This window comes from Pseudorca crassidens, chromosome 5 (assembly GCF_039906515.1).
Source record: "Pseudorca crassidens isolate mPseCra1 chromosome 5, mPseCra1.hap1, whole genome shotgun sequence".
NCBI lineage: Eukaryota > Metazoa > Chordata > Mammalia > Artiodactyla > Delphinidae > Pseudorca > Pseudorca crassidens.
Genome location: NC_090300.1, coordinates 114,899,608 through 114,915,447, shown reverse-complemented (window position 1 = coordinate 114,915,447; position 15,840 = coordinate 114,899,608). Strand labels below are relative to the sequence as shown.

Below are 15,840 nucleotides of genomic sequence, written 5' to 3'. Positions count from 1 at the left end.
ACAAGGCTTTTAAAGTCTGTCCTTAAAAACCACAAAGTAGCCTAGTTTCCAAACAACTGGAAGAATTTGATGCTAACAAATATATACTTAGGGACCAGCTTGAATGTATTTGAGAAGTAACCTTTTTTAGTTATTAGCTTTCTATCTTAAACCAATTAACACATAAATTAGAAACAAATACTATGTCATATATACTGCCTAAGATCGATTGATTAGCTTACTCATATTTTATGAAGCAAAAACAAAATCCCTAAAATCCAGAAAAAGATAATGAAATGCACTGACTTTCCTGTGAATCATAAACCACTAAAAATGTTGAAATCACAGGTGTCTGATATAGAAACTGAATATGTCAATGAAAAATATATAAATTTAAGGATTTCTGGCAATCAAAATAATCAGTCTAATTGGTTTGGATGTCTGAAATATTCAACCTGTAATCAAGGAATGATGATTTATTAAGATAATTTTGTCACACACATAATTCTAATATTAAGGTTTTTAGGAAATATCCCTAAAATCAAAAACTGTTGATTTGTCTCACATTCTGCCAATGAACTTTATAATGAAATAAAACATAGTCAAATTTTCTTGGCAAGCAAGTATAATCAGATGTAACCACACTTATTAGATGAAGTTACATTTTGTAATTCAAAACTATTTGCCTAATGTATTTATTTGTGGCCCTGAATAACTTCTAGAATTTTCAAAATCAGCCACTTAGACCACTGGATGTTACTAACCCCACTAATATTGCATACAAATAAATAGGAGACATTTTTAAGCAGTGGTCAAATATCAAAATATGAAGAAAAATTATATATTCCTCTTAGCTATTACAAAGTCTTTGAAGCTGAATGGCTATTAAAACATACATCATAAAACCATAAAGCAAAAGTTACATGTTTTGATCTGGGTATTTCAACTGAGGCAGCAGATTAACCTTAAACAAAGAAAGTACTTTGAGACTTTTTCTTTTATAGAAAAATATGGCATGTCAAATAGAAGGATAGAGTCTTGAATCACAATAACATTTTTTTTTAAAGGAAGATACTCTTTTTAAAGGAAACTAACATTTTTTTAAAGGAAGATACTAAAAAGCAGGTAACATCTTACTACGTACTCTATTTTTAAAAATAAAAAAACCTCATCTATCAGTATAATTTTACTATAACTAGTCAATAAAGGGAAAATGCTATAGTTTTGCTTTTTACTTTGTCAACAGAAATTATACTGTCAGTCAATTGGAATTGATTGAGAAAAATTTTAAACATCAAAAAGTGCAAAAAGTGCTTATTCATATCTCATACAACATAATTGTGTCATCTATAACAAAATGTATCTAGGTCTTTAGACAGTATATTGAAGCAACTGTATATATTAATTTCAAACAAAATTAGATAGCAATAAGCACACAACTTAATGAGACAAAGTATTAATTCAACTACTAAAAATCTGTAATAATATAAATTTCAGAAATGGGTTTTTATTATAAAATATGATTTTGAAGTTTTCTTTTCAATATCACGTTGTTTTTTTTATTTCAACCTGTACAACTTTATTTTATTTAAATTAATATACTGTTTAATCATATTATATCCACTGAGCCCTGGTTATCTACATTCATTATTACAATAAAACATTTTCTTCCCCTTAAGGCCTAAATTGTACTTAGCTTATTAAATATTGAATTAAAATTACCTCCATTTATATTATCTGTAAGTTTAATCAGGTATTCTCTAGGAAATAAGTAGAAAAGGATGGCATATTATACTTTCATATGCTAAATGTTTCCAATTATACTTTTCCTAAAAAAAAAAAAAATACTCGAGAAATGTTCAAGTCTCTCTTTTCTCTAAATTTATATTCTTAACAAGCTTGGTTACCTTCTCAAGTAAGATGAGAAAAATGCAAACTTCAAGGGGAGTGTGTTTGTCCCTGTGTATGTGTGTGCATAGGAGTGGGGAGCAGAGTGGTAAGGGACCAGCAGTGAAAGCAAAAGTGATTTTCAGTCTGATACAAAAAAAGAGATAAATCTAAAATAACTAATAACCCACTCTGGTAATGATTAACTACTCTGAATGATTAAGAAATTAGTAAGTTTTCATACTATTTATTTTTATTTATTTATTTATTTTGCGGTACGCGGGCCTCTCACTGTTGTGGCCTCTCCCGTTGCGGAGCACAGGCTCCGGATGTGCAGGCTCAGCGGCCATGGCTCACTGCCCCAGCCGCTCCACGGCATGTGGGATCTTCCTGGACCGGGGCACGAACCTGTGTCCCATGCATCGGCAGGCGGACTCTCAACCACTGCGCCACCAGGGAAGCCCCATACTATTTATTTTTAAATCAGTTTCTATTTCTTTGCTTTCTCATAAAGATTGTTACCAAAGGTGATTTTTCAAAGCATTAGAGCTTATCAAATATACTATTAAAATTTGGACAAAACTTAGATCTTTTTCAAAGTTAGAGGGCGCAAAAAAGCTGAGCATCTCAAGGTCCAGAAAGCAGAAAGCCAAGCTAAATCATCCTCTATAATGAAACATAGGGGAGGTATTATATGAAATTATTACATATCTCATCTGAACAAGGCATTGCTCTTCTACAGAACAAATCACTATAGGTTAGCTAATTACATATACATACATACAGGTACACAGATACACATCCATCTTTTCCAAACAAGGTTAAAAATTCAACCTTACCTATAGAATGAAAATAATTATTGCTCCAGATCAAAACTGACAGTGACTTAAACATATAGAGATATACATTATTGGCAAATATTAAACTATAATTGGTAATCAGATTTTAAAAGCTTATTTTAAAGTTTGGAAACATTAACTATTTACATATTTCTCATTTTTCAATTTTTCTCTTCTGATTGATTTATTTCTAATAGATTAACTTGATATTTAAGTGAACTATTATAATATTTCTATTGTAGAAAAATAACTCATAAACTTGATAATTTTCCATCACTGTATTAAAATTTGTAACTAGATATATAATGTTTATTTACTTATATTTAACCAGCTTCATTTCAAAAGACTGACTTGAGGTAACTTAAAGATAAATACATCTAGACAGCATCAAAAATAAATGAGAAAAATACAAGTGAAGGAGAACAAAGATCTGTAGATAAACAAGTATAAAGCATCTGGGAATTAATTTTCTTTTCTAGTCCAAAATAATTATGATTTTATAGACTATATTGACTACAAGAGGATTTTCCTCGACTATCAACCCTAAATAATTAATATTTTAAGACAACATTCAAGAAAAATACTATTATAGTTTATATAAAGTTACAGATATTTAGAATACTAAGGAAGTTGCAATGCAACAATGTACTCTGAGACCAAAAATGGATAAGCACTCTGGGGAGGAGATGAGTTGGGGAATACCAGTTGTATAGGGATAGAGATAAGGCAAGGGAAAAAAGAAGCACCTAGTTCTTCAGAAAATGTTATGTGCATGCCTGTGTGTGTGTGTGTGTGTGTGTGTGTGTGTGTGTGTGTTCGGGGGTGGGAAATTGAGGAAAACTGTATGGGAAGCTGCTATTAATCATATTTAAATTTCAACTATCACTCCTTCAGCAGTTTTCAAATTTGCACTAACCTTGTTAAATAAGATATAGTTCTTTAATGTCTATTTGTACACATTCCTACAAACAAAGGGAATTAGCATTTAGCAGGCTGGCTAGAATAGAACAGAATGGAGAATATAGTTGTTATATAGAAAAGAAAAAGAAATTCAAATTCATTGAATGTCTACTGGCTTCTAGAATTCACACATTACATAGTCTCACTTAACAAGGCTGTAATGTCAAGTGTGTTTCATGGTTGGAGAATCAGAGTTTAAAAAGTTCAGGGTCACCCAGCTAATAAGTACAGGTGGAACTCAACCTTTTGAGTCCAAAACCTCAACTCTTAAGTATAATTGGATAGTGCTACATTCAGCATGACCATGTATAAATTAATTTTTGTTTTTGGCAATTTCCTTGGTACAATAATTTTTTAAAACCACATACTCATAGCTCCAACATGTGGTCATGTCAGTTGTATGAACTTGGGCAAGGTACTTAACTTCTCTAAGCCTCAGTTTTCTCAACTGTAAAATGGAAGATAATTTCAGCACACTCCTGAAAGAGGATTAAATAGGATAATGTGTATGATGTGGTTAGCAGTGTTTGATATATAGTAAGGATTGATTAAGGGGAGCATCTATTGGATAATAAACAGATTTTAAATGTATTTGTTTACATGTAAATTAAATATAAATTGGAATAGACCAATGGGTTATAATACTTATAATTCTTTTATTTTGAAAATAAATATTCTTAAAGATAAGCACGTTTTGGCTAATATCAAAACAAAATGAGCTTTTTTTTTCTAGTTGATTCAGCAGTTGAGTTGTTACACATTCCTTAGAGGATTCCGACTTCCATGGCCACCATCTTGAGCCTTATTTTTTAATTCTGCATTTATTTTTTCTGGAGTAGTGTGGTGTTTACTTATTGGTGCATTCAACAAATATTTCTTGAGTACCTGCTTTGTGCCAGGCTCAATGCTAGGTGCTGGGGTTACAGTCATGAATAGAATACATACAACACCCATTTTCATGGCGCTTAGAGACTAACGGGAGAGACAGACATTTTACAAATAATAACACAAATGCATTTAATTACAATAGTGATTAATAACACAAAGAAAAGTATGGTAGTATGACACTATAATGAGAAAGGATCTGTTAATCTAGTGTGGAAAATATGAAGCTAGGCTACTCAAAAAAGTGATATTAAAGGTGGAGGTCTACAGGATAAATTGGACAATATATCATGCAAACTTACTGGAAATCACCATAAATTTAATTCAGGAAAGCTGTCAATCCATTTCTGACAGGCATAGCAAGAATACCTTTGTATTACATACTATCAGTTCTATAGTGTAATCTTTAACATGTGACCTCCTTTAAAAATCAATTCTAATACAGTCAACACAATCAGATTTTGTGGAAAGCTATTTATTAAATTAGCCATCAAATAAACAGGTGAGAGCACGAAAAAATAAGAGATGAACATTTTTTATGTGATAATTTTGTGTGGTTGAACCTCTCATATAATACTCAGCTATTCACTTCTGAAATGTTTGAATCGCATTTCTCCAGAATTTTTCTATTTTATTTATTTATTTGTTTATTTATTTAGCTTGGTCAATAAGTTTATTATTGTCTTTATCTGAAAAACCTTCATAGAAAATTGTGGTTTGGTTTATCAGCTCCCAGCAGCTCACTCCTGAGCTCTGAGGAAGCTTGCCTTCTTCTGAGCTACTCCATCTTTCTTTTGGGCATTTGACATTCTGAGATGGTTCTACTTCTTCTTTTAACCTTCTTTCTTGGGCTTCTTCTCATAGACTGGATTCTCTCCTACAGCAGCATGAGCTTTCTTATAATCTCCTCCATCGTGTCTAGAGTCACATTGTTCTTTATGTATTGAGAGAATTATTTCCTGGAAGCATCTTCACCTTCTTCAATCAGGTAACACAGACAATCTGCAATGTTCTGACCCATGATGTGCTTCCAGTGTACTTCTGCAATGGATTCCTTGCTTTCTGAATCATAACCAGAGTCTTTTGGTACTGTGAGGGACAGAGAAGCCTCCATTCACAGCTCCCTTCAGGGCCCCCAAACTTTTATTTCAAGTAGTAGTTCTGGCAAGCCCTGCATCCAAACAGCAGGTGAAGGCACCAGGTTGACCATCAGTGCTTTCTGCAATGTATCCATGAGAGTTCATGAACATAAGCTGCACAAACTATCATATCTCCTTCTATATGGAATAAGCAATCTGACAAATGATATCGCTCTCGGTTATACGAACTATCATCCTATATTTGGGTTTCTTGTACTTATTTTTACCCTGGATTACCATGCATTTCTGAGCACAGTCATCAGCTTTAACCTCTCGTCTTCTTCCAAATTCCATTTGGTATCTCTTGAAGTAGGCCTTATTCTTGATAACTTTAATAAACCCCATCCTGCAGAACAGAGACCTGTGCCCACCGCTAGCCACAGACCTGCAGATTCAGCACCTCTGAGGGCGGCAGTGGGGTGGGAGTGGAGAAGTGGCCGCAGCCCGAACTCAGGCACAGTAATTAGCCAGAATTTTTCTCTTTAAGGAGAATACCTCTGGGATAATTTTCTTTCTAGCAAGATACATCTCTGGAAAATTCCCACTTCATGCTATAGTCTCTTTCCCAATTAAGGCTCACGCTTTTCTTGAATCCTGTCCAAACTATTGCCCCCTTCAGCTGAGACTTTGCTCTTTCTATCAGTTTTAAGAAGCCATTCCTTTTTTCCCTTGCTCTCTGTGGCTCCTTAATTCCTAAACTAGCTCTCCATATGATCTCTTCTTCTCTTTCTTTTCCTTTTTCTTTTCTAACCTCTTTTTCTCTCTTCCTTTTCTCTCTTGTCAGCCTCTCTTCCTTTTAAATTGTCATTGATAAGGCAAAAGTGAAAGCCCATCAAAAAACTAGCTGTTGCTTGAAATCATTAAATAAATAAATATATTTACTAATTTTGAAAAAATAAAGAAAGCAAGTGCCTTGGTTTGATGCAATTTACGAGAAAATTGTCAGACTTCACGTAATGAACATCAAGGAAGCATTTGTAACACACACACACACAAATAGCACTGAGTTAGGAGTCAAGAAAACTATTCCATCTGATGTTGTAAAAATCAGTATAAGCACATAACCTCTCTGAACCTCAGAGTGATAAGCTTTGACAAGAAGTTATTAGATTATTTGTTCTCCTTCTAACTTAGGATTTAATAAACCTTTTATTAAAGTGAAAGATTAATTCAAGATCAAAAATTTTCTGAGCTTCAGGATACAGAGTAAATAATTTGAATCACTCCACTATATGCTAACATAATCCAGACCTAAAGGTTTATTACATCAAATAATGTGTTTTAGGCAATCACAGAATTCTAGATGATAGGGGAAAATAAACACACATACTCAAAAACACAACCATTCAGCCTCCCTCCCGAAAAAAAACAAATATAAGAACTATTACCCATTCCTCTCCTATCCAAACTCTACCTATTACTCAAGTCTCAGCATAAGCTTTGCAGAATCTTCCTGACAATTCCTTAATTAGTGTAAAAGAAAATAGGAGATAAACTGGTTCATGTAACCAGTCTTCCCAACACAACAATAAATGTCTATGTGGTAGGAATCATGTCCTATACCTTTGTAAAATTAATTTTAAACAAATTGACCTGAACTGAATTAATAAGGTACATAGAAAGCCAAGAAACTCAAATAAAATCCAACATTAACTCTGAAGTAGTTAAAAAAAACCAAAAAACCTAGTATACATTACTTAGGAAACTGTGTTTTCAGAGTCATTGAAATAGGAAATGGAAATTAAGAACAAAACTCTTGACTACACTGGCATAAATGTAACTTAAATATACTTTTGTAGGTACTTCAGATACCTACAAAAGTGGCTATGTAATTAGTATGATGTAGGCATTTAGGAAGATATTTTCACGAAGAAAACTAAATAAGAAATTATTTACTTGGGATGCTCAAATAAGATTATCCTCTTCCTTTTTCCCCACAGTTTACAATCTTTGTTTAGGGGCCTTTTACAACATGTTTACCACTATGAAAAGTAAAATCATTAAACTCCTCACTAATCATATTTCCTTATTAATGCATGAATTTGTTTAAGTTTTAACACACATGGGCATTCATCTGAACATATACCCCAATTAAAAATATATATATATATCCAGCCTCTAGTTAGAACAAATTCAGATTGGCCTCCACGTATAGCCTACATTGGAATAAAAATGCTTATGATTAAATATTGAAAATTTCCCCAAATGTTAGATAAATCTCTGGTGACGACAATAAAAGAAAGAAACCACAAAAACATCAGTATCCTTAAGGAATCATCAGCTTCTTTTTGTTTGCTCCAGTTATAAATTTTGCATTTGCACATGGCTGCCTAGATTTTCAAAGGGTTCTGCAATGATTAATTTAAAAATCTACCTATATTGCTGTAATACAGCCAAGAACTTTTACATATGTATAATTTATAATATTCATATCAAGGACAGATTAGTGGGCAAAATAGAACCTCCAATAACCAGGACTGTTATTAATGCAGAAATGGGTAAGCATCACCAAAATATGACTACTCAAAAAACAGACTTCTCAAACTTAGGCAATTTTATCCCCAAGGATATACAGAAATACACATAAACAGTGGTGCATCTTCATGAGAGTCAATTTGACCTGATTACTGTGAAGTAAACAAAATGAATTTCTAAAAATTCTAGTAATTATAAATATATATTGAATGCTTATTAAATGCTGGACCTTGTACAAAGAGCTTTGTGTGAATTATTCCATGGAATTCCCACAATAACCCTCAGAAGTGTGCACTACGACAGGGATTGGCAAACTTTTTTTGTAAAGGGCCAAGTATAAACATTTTACACTCTGTGGGCCACGCACAGTCTATGTCGCAATGATTCAGCTCTGCTGTTGTAAGTTGTAAGAGATCACAGACAATATGTAAAGGAGTAAGCATGACTGTAGTTCAATAAAACTTTATTAACAAAAACAGATAGCAGCCAGATTTGGCTCGCAGGCCATAGTTTGCTAACCCCTGCAATTAAAACTCACATTTTGGGCTTCCCTGGTGGAGCAGTGGTTGAGAGTCCACCTGTCAATGCAAGGGACATGGGTTCGTACCCCGGTCCGGGAGGATCCCACATGCCACGGAGCGGCTGGGCCCGTGAGCCATGGCTGCTGAGCCTGCGCGTCCGGAGCCTGTGCTCCACAACGGGAGAGGCCACAACAGTGAGAGGGCTGCGTACCACAAAAAAAAACACAAAAAAACCCTCACATTTTACCAGTGTCCATATGTAACTTTCACGGGGCCACACAGCTGGCCAGTGCTGAAGTCAGAATTTGAACTCAGGTTTCTTACTGCAGAATCAAAGTAGCTTGCTACTATGCACATCTGCCTCTTGACAGCAACTTAAAGAGCTACCTGTAGTAAAATAAACACAAATATATTCTGAAGTAAAAGGCAAACTGACAAATTTGTAAAAGATAAAACAATAGATTAGAAGAAACTTCACATCTGCAATGGATGCAGGTCCTGGGGAATAAAAGCTTAGGCTCCTCAGAATATCAGATATCTGGTGAAAATTTTGAGAATTTAGCCTATGCTTACAAAATTAACTTTTTCTTTTTTTAAACACATGGGCCTAGAGATTTATTTGGGGGAGGTTTTTTTTTTAAAGAAGATGCTGGGGGTAGGAGTTTATTAATTAATTAATTTATTTTTGCTGTGTTGGGTCTTTGTTTCTGTGTGAGGGCTTTCTCTAGTTGTGGCAAGCGGGGGCCACTCTTCATCGCAGTGCGTGAGCCTCTCACTATCGCGGCCTCTCTTGTTGCGGAGCACAGGCTCCAGACGCGCAGGCTCAGTAGTTGTGGCTCACGGGCCTAGTTGCTCCGCGGCATGTGGGATCCTCCCAGACCAGTGGCTCGAACCCGTGTCCCCTGCATTGGCAGGCAGATTCTCAACCACTGCGCCACCAGGGAAGCCCCCAAATTAACTTTTTTAAAAGGTCCCCAAATTATCTTAAATTTCCATGGTTTCAGGATTCTTTTTCATATATAAAGACATAGGATGAATTGTCAAAGTCACCCGCCCAGAGTTTTATATATATAGTTATCAATGCCCAGGCACTTTGCAAATGTACAGCGTGCCGTCAGGTTGAGATTAATGACCCACTTTCAGGTCAAAATCCTGTCCAGTCAGAGTGACCTGGCCCTATTAAATAAGTCCCATCTCACCTGGGATAAAATCCACTCTATAGTCCTGGCTACAAGGTCTGATACAATCAAGCACCAGTCTAATACTGTGACTTCCTCCCTTCCACTAAGTGCCAGTACAGTGGCCTTCTTTCTGTTCCTCAAGCACAATCAAGCTCATCTTAACCATATGGACTTCGCATCTCTGCCTGGAATTCTCTGCCCGAGTTGAACCCAAGCTCAAATGTCAAGCAGATTTTAATCAAATATGACCTCTGAGAGGCTTTCTCTGGACACCCAGGGATCATATATAAGAAACTATGTTTTAAGCAAGGAATGTTATAGTCATGTTCATCTATGATTAGTTTTATATTAGCCCCTCAAGTCCCTTGGAACTAAGTCTACTACTTTTTCCAAAATCAGTTTTTGTTGCTGAACATCACTAATTCGGATACCAGCTGAATATCAGCAGGTCACTACTTATACAACCACCAATGGTTTTCTGGATCAGTGGTAAACTCTCCCATGCCAAACTATTTTTTTACAGTAAGAGGGAATCTGCAACCTAAACACTATGGTCTATTCCTCTATTATACAAAGATTATGGGATATATCACATTAAAAACAAACAAAACAAAACAAACCCAAAAACAAAACAAAAAAAACATTTGCACAGTATGAAAGGAAAGTAAGGAGAGACACTATCTAGTTAAATCCACTGTGCTTCTGCTGAAAATTGTTCTTGAGAGAGATTTTTATTTAAGAAATATAAATTCTACATGTTACTCTTTGATTAAATCAGGCATTTAGGAAAAAGCTGCTTATTTGGGCTATACCATCTTCTCCCTTTCATAAAATCCCTCCCAAACTACATTTTCAATACCTTTTTCAACCTGCACTGAAGGCCACTGAATAGGTTTGAGACATTGCTTTTTCATTGGCATGTAGAACTGTCATTGTGAACAGTTCCAACTACAATACTCAATGACGCCCAAACAATGAGCAACACGCGATAACTGTCAGAGTCATGATGTATCTGCTAACTCCTGAGGATGATTCCCTCTCCCCTTTGGCTGCTGGCAGTTTGCATTCTGGGGAGATAAAGAAAGAACAGGAAACTATCCTTTACTGAGAGTAGATAATGGGTCAAATGCTTTATCCATATAGTCATGTTTAATTTTTTCTTTACACTTACACTAAGGGTTATCACCCTCTAATTACAGATGAAGAAACTGAAACAAGAGATTTTACATGATTCTTCCAAAATCACCTGAACAGATAAGTGAAGGATTGGGACACTGGTACAGATCTGTCTGACTTTCCCCCCATCCAAAACATCTCTCAAAGCCAAAAAAAACTTTAAAGTCAGATTTTATCCACAGACACAGCGAATGTACGGATGATTATAGCCCATATGTTTCCCTGCCTCCCAAATTATTTTCTAATTTTTGTTCCCTCCTCTTTTGTTTTGTTTTTGTTTTTTGTTTTCTCTTGTTATCATCCGTATTATTGGTATATTAGCGAAGTTTATAAAATTTCGGATGTATCACAGGAAGTTCATGGAGTTTGCAGCAATGCGCCACTTCCCTAGACATCTTAACTTGCCTTTTTCTAGAGCCCTCTTGCACACAGGTGGTTTGTTTTAATTTATCAATTACCATCACAATGTATTTCGTTGTCGCTATTGTTGATTGCTAATGGTCAAACCGACTTTGGAAAGAATTATAATATTAGAATATTTTAAAGCAGATGTTGGAGACTGTAAATATGTAAATTGCTCACAACAGAGCCACAAATAGCTCATATTTGGCATTCTGACTTGTCACTAACACAAATATGTGATTCAGATTCATTCACAGCCAGTTACATGAGGAGTAAATGAAGAAAAAAAGAGAAAAAAGGGTATAAAAATTTAATATAGATGTAAATGTGAGCAGAGAATGAAAGAGGCACATAAACAAGTAGAAAGGTCCAGAAAAATAATGGCTATACACAAAAATGAGTATTGCTCTGAAGTATAAATCCTTCTTATCATAATTTGCTGATTTTTTCCAACTATTATGACACCCCATGTTATATGTCTGACCCACTGGTTCAAAATGGCCTTCTCTTCACTACAGCAACAGCAGTACTAAGCCAGCAAGAGCAAGCCTGTTCATGAGCCTTCCACAGCTCTCCACCACCACTCAAGGATGCAATTCCTTGACCTTTGATATAGCAAGCTAATCAAAGAATAATTTCAAAGCTCCTTTGTTTCACAGATACTTGTTAGTCTTTGGCAATAGTTGATTTTATGAAAAGTGTGTCTCTTAAAGACGAAAGGGGAATATCTAGTTGAAGACAATTGCATTTTTGTGAATATTTGTCACATTTACAGATAAAAGGCCTACACTTGTTTCTCGTAACTCATAAACACTTCATAAAGAAAGGCCTCTTTGAAGGTTTATGATCATATTACAGCAAGAGAGAAAACATAATTTCGATTAATCGGGGTGGCCTATTTATTTCTACTGTGGTTTTTAAGATACAAAAGTTTAAAAGTGGCCCAGTAACCTCTGCAGCGCTGTCATCACAATGGCTGGCTGAAGGAAAATACAATAGCTCTTTGAAGCTCCAAGGCTTGTTGATAACACCTGTGATTGCAGGTGGCTCTTCTCGAAAAGAAAAGCACCACCTTCCTCTTCAATTGTGACCACTGTGTTCCACAGTGGGTCAGAGGTGACCAGGGTGCTTTCAAATTCAGTTTTAGACTTCTGAAGAACTGGATTGTGAGCACTGACAAGTACCCAATTTAGCCTGTTAGAAACATAAAAATGGTCTGCTTTCCCTCCTTTAACATATATTTTCATTCACTAAGTATAGCAGGAGATTTAATCTAGTGACTTTCGGAATCCAATTTAAATTTAAACGATAGATTGTAAGATTTTTGACTAGACATATATTGAGGCTTAAAAAAATAGTAATCTTCACAATACACTCGAGGGAGAGTAAATGAGGTAAAACAAACAAAAAAAGGAAAAAAATGTATCACTGAGCGATTTTTTCCCCCATTACCTTATATACACATTATTTACAAGTCTAAAAGACAGAATAGAACCAAACCTTAGTACGCTAGAAGTCTTTTGACACAATTGTACTTTTGAGGTATAAAATAAATAGAAAATAACAAAGATACAATGCATGTCTATACTGGGCAATGGCTAAGAAATTTCTGACTAAAATATAATATGATATAGTCAGAACCCATCGTTATATTACATTCAGAATTCCAAATATAAGAGGGATATAGACAAATTCATGTTTGCTAATAAATAAGACTTCAAAACCACGTAATGCAATAGGAAAAATAATCGGGGAGAAAATGGAAACACACACTCTGGAAATAGAAAGAGCTCCAGGTTATAATACTCAAAGGCACACTATGTAGAAAAGTGATTGGATCTGTCTTCTGAGTGTCCATGGGTTACAAATTGATAGATTTTTAACTTAATGTAACAAAGAATTTTCTAATGGGGAAACCTGTCCAAATATGGAACGGGCTACCTCATGAGATGGGTTTCACACTACTGAAGATATCTAAGGGCAAGCAGAATCAGGGATGTTGAAGCAAAGATTAAAGATTAAACTATGTTACTGAGGTCACTTCAAACACTTGAATCTATGAATTTTCTAGTAAGAGAATTGTCTACAATGAGAGAGAGCCCAGATTGATAAAAAGAGAAAAATAAATACCAACATACAAGTAACATTAGCTAATAGCAGAAATAAATGTAACTAACACATAGTTTATAAATGCTTCTTTGATGACGAGTTAGGGAGTACAATCAAGGTGACAAGTTTGAATTGTCAAAACCAGGATGTACTGAAGAAATCTGAGAAAAATCTCAAGAAAAAAACATTGATCTGCATCGGGCTTAGTAAAAAACAAACATTATTATAAAGCTTAATAAAATGCATTCATCAGTACTAATCCAGCACTAATGGGAAGAAAGAAATACTAGTTGGTAAACCCAAGCTTTCCACTTATTACAGGGGTAGTAACACCAGTCAGGCAGGAATGGTCCATAAGACATTTACTTTACCAAGATTACATATTGTCTAAGACCATGTAATGTTTATAGTGTTAACTCTATGCTCATTTAAAAATCCTTAAAATTACTTATTTGAATTAAAAAACTATTTGGAACAAAACAAAGGTGACTTCTTTACTGAACACAAGGATTCCAACTAACTTTTAAGGCATATACTCCATCTAACATTATTAGATCAGTTTTTTTTGTTGTTGTTAATATGAGTTTATCGTGAGTGCGGCCCCTATAGCTCAATCTAAACTGGGGCGGGGGGGGGCGGAATTCTGAACTCTAAAGTTGAGTATCAGCTCTGAGTCACAGTGATTTTAATTGGCATTGATGTTCTAAGACTGCATGAGCAGCAGATATCCTGATTTGACTAAATCTAAACTTAAAAAAATCTATTTGAAAAGTTATTACCTATGTCAATATGCTTTTGAAAATGAAGCTTACTTTCAAATGCCCATGAGCGGTAATAGTTAAATGACTATTAACATTTTCATATGATTTCTTCAAGCCACTTTGTTTCTGATATAAAGAGGATTTTAAAAAATCTTAATTAAAACTTCTGATTTTGAGATAAATGTAGATTACCACGCAGTTACATGAAATAATACAGGCAGATCCTGTGTAGACTTTACCTGTTTACTCAAGTGGTAACATTTGAAAAGCTATGGAACAATATCCCAGCCAAGGTACTGGCACTGATACAGTTAAGATACACAATGACATCACAGGCGGCTCTCCTGATTCCCTTTTATAATCACATCCACTTGCCTCCTGCCTTCCCACCACTATCCTTAACCCCTGGTTACCACTAATTTTTCTGTTTCTTTATTTTGTCACTACAAGAATAATACATAAAAGTAGTTGAATCATATGTATGTCCTCTTTTGAGACAGGCTTTTTCCTGTCAGCATAATCCTCTGAAAATTAATCCAAGTTGTTTTGTGGATCAATATTGTTACTTTTTATTGCTAAGTAGTATTCCATGGTATGGGTGTACCACAATTTGTTTAACCATTCATCTATTGAAACATACCTGGCTTGCTTCAAGGTACTAGTTATGAATAAAGCTGCTACGAACATTCATGCAGATGTCTTTGTGTGTGGGGAGAAAAAGTTTTAATTTGGGGGGATAAATACCCAGAGCGTGACTGTTGGGTTGTATGGTAGTTTTACAAATACCTCCTTGTTTCACAGAGTGAAACACTTTACATTCACAGACTGTAAAATTTTACATTCCCACCAGGAATGATCCAGTCTCCCTGAATCCTCACCAGCATTCAGTATAGTCACTGCATTTTATTAAAATAAATGAAATGGCTAAAGCCATTTCAACAGATGGGTGGTGATAATTCCTTGTAGTTTTAGTTTGCATTTCCTTAACTAACAATGTTGAATATATTTTCTTTCATCTGTTTATTAGGCATCTATATACACTGTTCATGTCTTCTGACCATTTTCTAACCGGGTTTTTGTTTTGTGTTTCTCTTTTTCCTTTTTTTTAATGTGGAGTTTTGAGACATCTTTATATACAGTTGAATTTGAACACAGGTATTTTTCAATAATAAATACCACAGTACTACACGTTCTGTGTTTGGTTGAATCTGCAGATACCAAGGAACCTTAAAATACAGAGGGCAAACTATAAGTCAAATGCAGATTAACACCAGCGTTGTTCAAGGATCAACTGTATTCTAAACTTGAGACCTTTGTTGGATATGTGGTTTGCAAACATCTTCCTCCAGTCTGTAGCTTTTCTTTTCATCATCTTAACAGAGGCTTTATATCATAATTTTAATAAAGTTCAATTTGTAAATTTTTCCTTGTATTGATTGTGCTTTTGAGTTTAAGAACTCTTTGACTACTCCTACATTCTGAAATTTTTTCTAAAAGTTTTCCAGTTTTACATTTTATATGTTAGT

At 34.8% G+C, this 15,840-nt stretch overlaps 1 protein-coding gene and 1 pseudogene across 1 annotated transcript in view; both read right to left on the bottom strand.

Annotated features, from left to right (window-relative positions):
- Window positions 1-15,840, bottom strand: part of GBE1 (1,4-alpha-glucan branching enzyme 1) — a 292,532-nt gene that overhangs the window by 102,045 nt on the left and 174,647 nt on the right. The gene's annotated exons all lie outside the window — the stretch shown is intronic.
- LOC137225319 (large ribosomal subunit protein uL18 pseudogene) lies at window positions 4,730-7,276 on the bottom strand (annotated as a pseudogene).